The 9,360-nt window shown below is 54.3% G+C and overlaps 1 pseudogene; it reads right to left on the bottom strand.

The window, feature by feature from the left end:
* Window positions 1-4,534: 4,534 nt before the first annotated feature.
* Window positions 4,535-8,648, bottom strand: LOC125552677 (disease resistance protein PIK6-NP-like; annotated as a pseudogene).
* Between the last annotated feature and the right edge of the window lie 712 nt (window positions 8,649-9,360).

Below are 9,360 nucleotides of genomic sequence, written 5' to 3'. Positions count from 1 at the left end.
TATCTCCAAAAGTGTCTGTTGGGTTGGCACGAATCGAGACTGGGATTTGTCACTCCGTATGACGGAGAGGTATCTCTGGGCCCACTCGATAATGCATGATCATAATGAGCTCAATGTGATCAAGTGGTTGATCGCGGGATCATGCATTACGGTACGAGTAAAGTGACTTGCCGGTAACGAGACTGAACAAGGTATTGGGATACCGACGATCGAGTCTCGGGCAAGTAACGTACCGATTGACAAAGGGAATTGAATACGGGATTGATTAAGTCCTCGACATCGTGGTTCATCCGATGAGATCATCGAGGAGCATGTGGGAGCCAACATGGGTATCCAGATCCCGCTGTTGGTTATTGACCGGAGAGGCTTCTCGGTCATGTCTGCGTGTCTCCCGAACCCGTAGGGTCTACACACTTAAGGTTCAGTGACGCTAGGGTTGTAGAGATATTAGTATGCAGTAACCTGAAAGTTGTTCGGAGTCCCGGATGAGATCCCGGATGTCACGAGGAGTTCCGGAATGGTCCGGAGGTAAAGATTTATATATAGGAAGTCCAGTTTCGGCCAGCGGGAAGGTTTCGGGGATTACCGGTATTGTACCGGGACCACCGAAAGGGTCCCGGGGGTCCACCGGATGGGGCCACCTATCCCGGAGGGCCACATGGGCTGAAGTGGCGTGGGAACCAGCCCCTGATGGGCTGGTGCGCCCCACCCAAGGGCCCAAGGCGCCTAGGGTTGGAAACCCTAGGGGGGCGTTGCCCCCCGAGGGGGCATGCGCCCCCCGGGTTGGAAACCCTAAGGGGGCTGTTGCCCGCAGGGGCCGCCGCCCCCCCCCTTTTAGATGGGATCTCCAAGGGGGCATGCGCCCCCCTAGCCCCTATATATAGTGGAAGGGAGGGAGGGCAGCGGCACCTTGCTCTTGGCGCCTCCCTCTCCCTCCGTAACACCTCTCCTCCCCGCTTGTGCTTGGCGAAGCCCTGCCGGGATCCTGCTGCATCCACCACCACGCCGTCGTGCTGCTGGATCTTCATCAACCTCTCCTTCCCCCTTGCTGCATCAAGAAGGAGGAGACGTCTTCCCAACCGTACGTGTGTTGAACGCGGAGGTGCTGTCCGTTCGGCACTTGGTCATTGGTGATTTGGATCACGGCAAGTACGACTCCATCATCCCCGTTCACTTGAATGCTTCCGCTCGCGATCTACAAGGGTATGTAGATGCACTCCTATTCCCCTCGTTGCTAGAATACTCCATAGATTGATCTTGGTGATGCGTAGAAATTTTTTAATTTCTGCTACGATCTCCAACACTTCGTGGGCGATGGCCATGGTGGGATAGACAAAGTTGCTTCTTCGTGGACGCTTCGTGGGTGGAGCCCTCCGTGGACTCGCGCAACCGTTACCCTTCATGGGTTGAAGTCTCCATCAACATGGATGTATGATAGCACCACCTATCGGAACTACGACAAAAACATTCGTGTCTCCTATTGCGTTTAAATCTTCCAAACCCTTCCCTTTACGGTCTTGCAAGTTGCATGCTTTACTTTCCGCTGCTCATATACTCTTTACATGCTTGTTTGAATTGTGTTAAGATTGCTTGACTTGTTCAAAGTAGCTAAAATCTGCCAAGAACTAAAATTGGGAAAAGGATAAGTTTTTATTTGGTCAAGTAGTCTAATCACCCCCCCCTCTAGACATACTTTCGATCCTACATCTGCGGGCGGTGGCGGCTTCGTCGGCCAGCGAGCTGTAGCGTGCGGCAAGGGCTGTCTGGACCCTTTGGGTCCGGCCGGGCCTCGGTGCCTGGCAGTCCCCTTGTCCGCGCTTCCGGTCGGCTTCGCGGTGGCGGTGGCGGTTGTCCCCTCACGTCGGCGATGTTGCAGATGCCCCAAGGCCACTCTCCCTTCTCCCATCTTCCAGGTCTCGTGTCGATGACCTCAGGGAGACGGTGAAGTTTACTCGGTGAACGTGGTGGCACATGTTGGTGGGCTGCGCGATGGGCGGTCCACTATGATTCGTCTGGGGTGGTGGTGGGGGTTTGGGTTGGGAGAAATCTCTGGCGGCTCGTCCGGCCCCGACGCGGCGACGCCTGTGGGTGCCGCCGGACCTTCCTGAAGGGTGTCGGGTACACCCCTCCCCTCACTGCCCCCCGTGTACCGGGGGAAACCGTAGGACTAGTCCGGGCAGCGGCGGCGTCGTCGTCGCCTCCTTCTTGAAGGTGTTGCTTGGTACGCGACGCTTCGGGTGTTGGGAACGTGGTGGTACTTCTCCTGAGGGTGCAGCGGTCGCCGGTCATTTTCGTTTCGTCGATCTGCCGTTGTTGGCATTTGTTTCTCTTCCTTTTGTCTTTGTTTTTTCTTTGGGCTTGTTTGTGCTGCGGCCCCAGCACCTATCGTTGGATGTATCGGTGGTTGCTTTGTAATACAAAGCGGGGGAAACCCTTTTTCTTAATTATAGATGCACAGGGTCGGGCCCCCCATCAGGCTGGGGCCCTAGGGTGTCGCCCTTCTTGCCCCTACCCAGGGTCGTAACACAGGATCTGCCGCCTCCTCCTTCCTTCACAAAAAAGCTAGGGTTTCTGCCTCCCGCCGCCGCCGCCGTAGGTCCGCCTCCTCTCCGGTGGCCCTAGGGCCATCGGGGCACGGTGGATCTCGGCAAGGGCCGGCGGGAGGGCTCTGTTTTTAGTCGTTTCTTTCAGTTTTGTTAGGGTTTGTATCCTGTTCAGGAAGACGAGACGGCGGCGGCTCCCTAAAGATGGAATAAAAGTCTCCCGCCTAGCCCCCGTTCCGGCGGTGCGTCTAACACCGTTGGTGGGCGTGTGAAGGTGTGTCTACGGCGGATCTATCTTTGGTGGATTTGCTCGGATCTCGTTGTTGTTCGTCTACGTTCGCGTGTCTTCGGATTGGATCTTTCTGATCTACGTTATTCTTCATCTGCGGCGGTTGCTGTCCTGGTGCGCTGGTCCTACGAAGCCTTAGCACGATGACTTTCCAACTGTCTACTACAACAAGTTGTGCCCGACTCCGGCGATGGAGGGGCGATGACGGCAGCGCGCCTTCAGTTCGCTTCAGTGCTGGTAGTCATCGCTAGGTGGTCTATGAAGCTGGATGTAATTTTTATTATTTCTGGTATTCGTTGTACTGTCATGATTGAAGATGAATAGATCGAAAATTTTCTCGCAAAAAAAATAGGCCACGATATTTTTTAGTAGAAAGAAAGTACTGTCGCCCATTTATATTTGAAGAAAGTATACTTTTCCCTCTCAAATCTGCCTCAATGGATCAAATCCACCCTGAACTTCCCCCTGAACTTTGTAAAACCAGATAAATTTCACCCCTGAGCGGTTTTGGAAAGAATTGAAGGTGGTTTTCTTATTAAGGATGTTGACTGGCCTTGTAATCATTAACTAGGCAAGTAATGATGTTGACGTGGCAGTGAAAGATTCGCCATGAAATCCGGTCCTTGAGCAATCCATCAAGCTCCACCACGTCGTACAGGTTCAGATCAATGCTGCAAGTCCCATCGTGATCTCGCCGATGCAGACGTCGTCGTTGTCGTCACTCCTGCCGCTGTCTTGCTTCCATGTAAATCTTCTCACACACGACAGCGGCGGCAGAGGTGGCACACTGCCGGGAGGAACTCGTACGGCGCCCACCCCGGTCGTGCTTTCGGCCGCTACTTGCATCATGCGATTTTGTTCTATTAATCCGGTCTTTGCTTCCCTGTCAGTTTTGTTGTTCATGTGATGCGTTAGGATTCACGTAATTTTCGTCATGCGATTTTGATCCCAACCAATTCCAAGCGCTATTACTACATGCAGAGCCCCACTTATTCACTATGTAGTCATCCTTGTTCCTTTCCGTCCGGCACCATACGAGATGCCAGGAAAGCAACGCTCGCCCGAGCACGGCTGGCAAGGGGAGGGCGCGCGCGTTTGCGAAGCTACGGGGTCGCGGCCAAGGGCGGTTGTAGGCTAGGCGCGCGGTGTGGCTGGGCGGGCGCGGGCGCGGGCACGGCCGATCTCGGCCATGGCCATGCCGGCCGAGCTCCAGCTCGAGCGGGGCGACGCTACGACTGAGGGAATCGGACGGGGAAGAAGGTAAGAGGGGCGCACGCTCATCGAGAGCTCGTAGGCGAAGTCAGGGCGGTCGGGAAGCAACGGTGGTTAGGAATTTGACGCCGGCGGATGGCGAACAGAGGCAAAAAAGAAGGTCAAGAAAATGGGGAAATTTAACCCCAAACCGTCCCTTGCCGCTGCCCAGTCAGCATCATTAACGTTCATTGGTAAGAAAACCACCTTCAATTCCTTTCAAAACCGCTCCGGATGATATTTATCCGGTTTTGCAAAGTTCAGGGGGCGATTGATCCAGTTTTAGAGTTCAGGGGAAATTTGATCCATCGAAGCAGATTTGAGGGGGGAAAGTATACTTTCTTCTTTATATTTTTCTGGCCTGAGCTGGGCTTCTGGACATCGGCGTCTCCCCTGTCTTGCCTGCACCTTTGCCACTTCCATAGTACTGACAATGTGGTGCTGTAGTTTCTCTAGTGGAAACCAATGGGAAGCCCCTTGTCTCAATTCAATCAAAAAGACAAAGGTGAGGTTGATCTTACCACTGAGGCCACACTGGTGTGCTGAAAAGGAAACGCACAGAGCAAAAGGATGCAGAGTATGACCATAATTCTAGCCATGAGGCAGCAGTGAGAAACAGTGAGATGTCCATTCAGGACCTGCAATACTTTCAGATAACCAATCCTTGGTGTTTTCTCCCATCAACTTGTACACGGCAAACAGATTCCATCACCGGATAACCAGGCAAGCATGATCAAAGATAGCAGTAGCAGAGTTGCTGACTCATGACAAGCATGATCAAAGATAGTAGTAGCAGAGTTACACACAAATCATATACCAAGCCATAAATAAACCATGCGATACGGCTAAGGCATGCACATAACAAAATCCAGGTCCAGCGATAATAGAAAATCAAAGCAAACAAACACACATGCAGAAGAACGGCAAACAAACATACATGGCAGCCGGAAGAAGAGGTCCACAATCTTCTTCAGCTGCACCTTTATTCAGGGATAAATGAACCAGATGTATCGGCTTGAGCTTTGTGTGATGGATAGTGGTTGATCGATTGCTCACGGAGTTGAGGCAGCACTTGCAGATGCAGTTCCAGCTTCATAGCGTTGCAGCTGTCCATTGTACTTCAGTTCAGGATGGTTGGGATGCTCTTTAATTTCTTCTTTGACTGAGTCTATGTCGCAGATGTCACCTTTGAGTAAAAGCTTCTTCAACTTGGGAAGGCGATTAAGTCCAGAAGGAATTTCCATGGAGACAAATGACCAGACGATCAGCTCAAGCTTAGGAGCTGCCCCAACCTCAAAGGTGATGCTGGTGATGTTGCTGCCCTCGACAACTAGAGACTTGAGGCTCTTAAACTCTCCTTCCTTGAACTTGAGTTGGCTCTCGATGTAAGACTTGCGTCGAAGCCTGAGGCAGCGCAAGATGCTAAGCTGGCCAAGGATGCTTAGCGCCTCTTCCCCAAGGCCGGTCTCACTCAGTGTTATCTTAGTGAGTTGATCATGCCCTGCAATCCACAGGTAAAGCCCACCTGTGATGCCGTGGATGTTCAGGCTCTGGAGATTTCTTGGAGGTGACTGGTGAGGGCAATTCGCCCTCGCTTTTCGTCTGCTGGTCCATCTGGATTGACAGGGAGCGGAGGCAACCATACAATTTTTCAACCTGCTGGATCAGAAGTTCCAGTTCTTCTTTCTTACCCTGGAGAATCACCCCAAGCTTTCTGAGACGTAGCAGCTTGCCAACATCAGTCAGATCATCACTGTGGGCAACTTCAACATGGGAGAGCACCTCGAGTTTTTCCATTCTTCGGATGCTCCTGGGAAGGTGCACCGCCGCAAACGACTCTTCGAACCTATCAGTATCAGAGTCGTTGCTTGGAGTCAGAGAGTCTCTCTTCCCAGCAAGCAGATGCTTTAGCATTGGAAGCATAACATATTTTGTGGCAAGTACCCGTACCGCTGTCTGCCGGATATCCAATGTCTGCAGGCACTGCAACTTCTCAATGTCCTTCGGCAGTTCAACGACATCTGTGTTCCTGAGGCTCAGGTACTTGAGCAGCAGTATCTTGCAAACACTGTTTAGATGCTTCTTCTGCAGCCCTTTGCAGCCTCGAAGATCTAGCACCTTCAAAAACTGCCATTGAGCAGATTCAGACAGAGACTCAATGGTAGTTAAGATGCCATGGCCGGATGGATCGGATTCAGAAGGAGATTCTTCCTGTATTGCTACCCCACTGTTGGTGGAGAAGCGGTGAGCTAGCTCAGGCCGTGATGATGTATCGACGAAGCCTACATCTGTAGTGATGAACTCATGAACAACAGGATTCAATGTAAAGCTCTGGATCTTTCCTGCATCACTGATTTCTCCTGGACATATGAACCCTCGAGTGACCAGTGAGTCGAAGATGCGCTCGGCCTGATCATGCAGCGTGCTCGTCCCTGCGCTTCTTTTGGTTATCAGTCCTTCACAGACCCACCTCCTCAGCAGATCAGCTCTCATGGTTATGTGGCCTTGAGGAAAGATTGAAGGTACATCAAGCAGCTCTTGTGACGACTAGGGAGCTCGTTGTAGCAGACCATAAGCATCGTCTTAGCAGTATTGTTTCTGTTCTCCTCTAGGACACGGCATAGGGTTTCTAGTTCCGCCGTAGCCCTGTTGGGATTGAGATAGAGTAGATGAAGGAAGAGCTTCGCTGCAAGGGTGCTGTGGTAGCACTTGGTTAAAACTGCCAATACCGCGGAACCTTCACACTTGGCAAGGCCCAATGCTCTGCCTCTGAAAAAATTCGGACGAGTTTCACACCGGAACTTTTTGGCATAACGAAATCTTGTATCTGTACCGTCATTACAAAAGTGAACTCCGGTCATTATTAGAGCAACACGACTCTGGCTAAAGTCCTTGTTTATTCCAGCGGAAAGATGAACACTCAGAGGTACTGCATTGTATGATGATGTTTCGAGATCGGAACGATCTAGGGAACTGTAGTCCATTGGTTTGTCATCGATACCATCAAGAACGATTAGAATGCTTTCGTATGATCTAGGGAACTTGTGTTGTAGTTGTTCTAGTATCTCCTTACATACCTCGTGATATTCTCTGTTGAGCCCTCCATTGTTGACCCAGATCATGTGGTCGAACTTGCTCACCACGTACGGGTGCTCGTACACCTTCCGTGCGATAGCTGTTTTCCCCAAGCCACCCACTCCTTCAATACAGATCAATCTATAGTTCCTCATGGCATGCTCTTTTTCACCACTAATTGTGCCACCAGGAATAAATTCTTTGTAAGGCAGACACTCGAGGACCTTGTTGCTGTCTTCCTCTATAGTGTCCGGTGGTTCACCACAGAGCAACTCACGTCTTCGCAGATCCTCCTCCTCCGGTCCGCCCGGCTGCGGAGCCGGAGCATCAGGGATGGTGCGAGATGGTGCCGGCGGGACAGTGACGCCGTACCTCTCCCGCCTGTCGCCAACGTCACGGGCGCGGACCTTGAGCTCCCGGATCCGCGTCGCGATACGGTGCCGGCCAGACATGGTCCGCACAAAGCGGAGCATCCGGAGCAAGGAGCCCAGGACGCCCTTTCTGGCGCCAGGGCCAGCACCTCCGACGTACTGGGCGTAGAGCTCGACGTTGCCCTCGCAATCGCGGCCGAGGCCAGCCACTTGCTTCATCCACGCCCGGACCTGGCTGTCGCGGTTGTGGGACTCGGCAAGGTGCATGAGCAGGCCGTTCATGCTCTCCATCTCGTCGCTGATGAACTCGACGTCGCCGCGGAGGCCCCCCAGCAGCTGCGCCTCGCTGACAAGGACCGTGGTGAGGCGGCCCAGCAGCGAGTCGATCGCGCCCTGGGCGTCCATCTTCCTGCTCGACGTGTCGTCTGCTTTGCGTGGAGAATGAAGTGGGAAAACCAAAGGAAATGAAGACGCAGTGGGCGCGCGAGTGGAATACTGGATGAGCAATGAGCTCTCCTGGACCAGACGTCTGAACCACGGTAAAACGTTGATTGCTACACATTTACTCAACTGCCAGCGAGCAGCAGCCAACCAGAAATAAGCAACATATGACACACTGGACCTTTTCATCTGTTAAGGCCCGCTGTGTGGTTTGTGTTAGAGTTTAATTAACGTGTGTTAATTATGGGGTAAATCTCCCCTTGTAACTGCCATCTCTCCCACTTTCAAAAAAAAAACTGCCATCTGTCCCGAACGGATGCCTCTTCATCGCATCCCTTCTCCTTGTATAAATGCCTACAATCATCTAATGAAAGGGATATAGGATTTACTTTTCTCTCAAAACACGTTATCAGCACGCTCCTAGCCAAGAGCGATTTGGCCGAGAGAAAAAGCAACGGGAATCGGCGTCCTCGACGATCGAAGCACGCAATGCAGCCCTAGCGCCGTCGTCGCCGGCCGCAACAGGCTGTAGCCGCTCCTGGCCGCGTCCGCGCCGCTTCCCGGCCTCCGCGGCCGTGCCGAGCCTGTCCGCGCCGCCGGACTTGCGCCCGCGCTATGCAGCGCCACGCCCGTGGCCACCCAGCGCCCTGCCGCACTGCGCCTTGCCGCACGGCCCCCGCGCCGCTCACCGGCCTCTGCGCCGCGTCCCGGCCTCCGCGGCCGAGCCTGGCCGTGCCGGCTCCGCCTCGTCTTGCCGCCCGGCCCCCGCGCCGCTCACCGGCCTCTACGCCGCGTCCCGGCCTCCGCGGTCAAGCCCGCCCACTCCCGCTCCAGGCTGTGGCCGCGCCCCGCCCGTGGCGCCTGCACCGCGCCACGCCGCACCCCAATCCCGGCCGCCACGCCGAGCCCCGCGCCCGGCCATGCGCCGCGCTACGCCGGCCGCCCTGCCGCCAGGCCACGCGCCCTCTAGCACGCGCTTGGTCTTCCGAACTGTGGCTGGGCAACGCGGCGGCGCCCTCCGGCGTGGCTCCCCGCAGCGGCGACGGCGACGCAGCCCTCGGCTCGCATCCGCGCAGGCGGCGCCCGAGGAACAGCCCTCGGCTGGCCCTCCGGCGTAGTTCCCTGCAGCGGAGATGACGACTCGCCGGGTTTTCCCGCTCCTCGCTGATGAGACGGCCGCCGGCAGCGGGGATCGGAGGAGCGGTTGCTCCCGAGGTCTCCCCCTGCCTTATCCACTCCAGGCGGTGGGCCTGGGCCGCCTGTAAGGCCGTATGGGCCGGCAGGCCCTTGTGTTCTCGGTCCATTTTAAATCCTGTTGAATTAATCCTATATTTTCTTGATTAATTCGCATTTTGTTCTATTAACAGTGGTTTAACTCTGTTTTAGACAC

The sequence above is a fragment of the Triticum urartu genome, chromosome 4A, assembly GCF_056163025.1.
Source record: "Triticum urartu cultivar PI428250 chromosome 4A, HENAU_Tu73, whole genome shotgun sequence".
Taxonomy (NCBI): domain Eukaryota; kingdom Viridiplantae; phylum Streptophyta; class Magnoliopsida; order Poales; family Poaceae; genus Triticum; species Triticum urartu.
The sequence above is the reverse complement of the archived record's forward strand: the minus strand, read 5'-3'. Positions and strand labels throughout refer to the sequence as shown.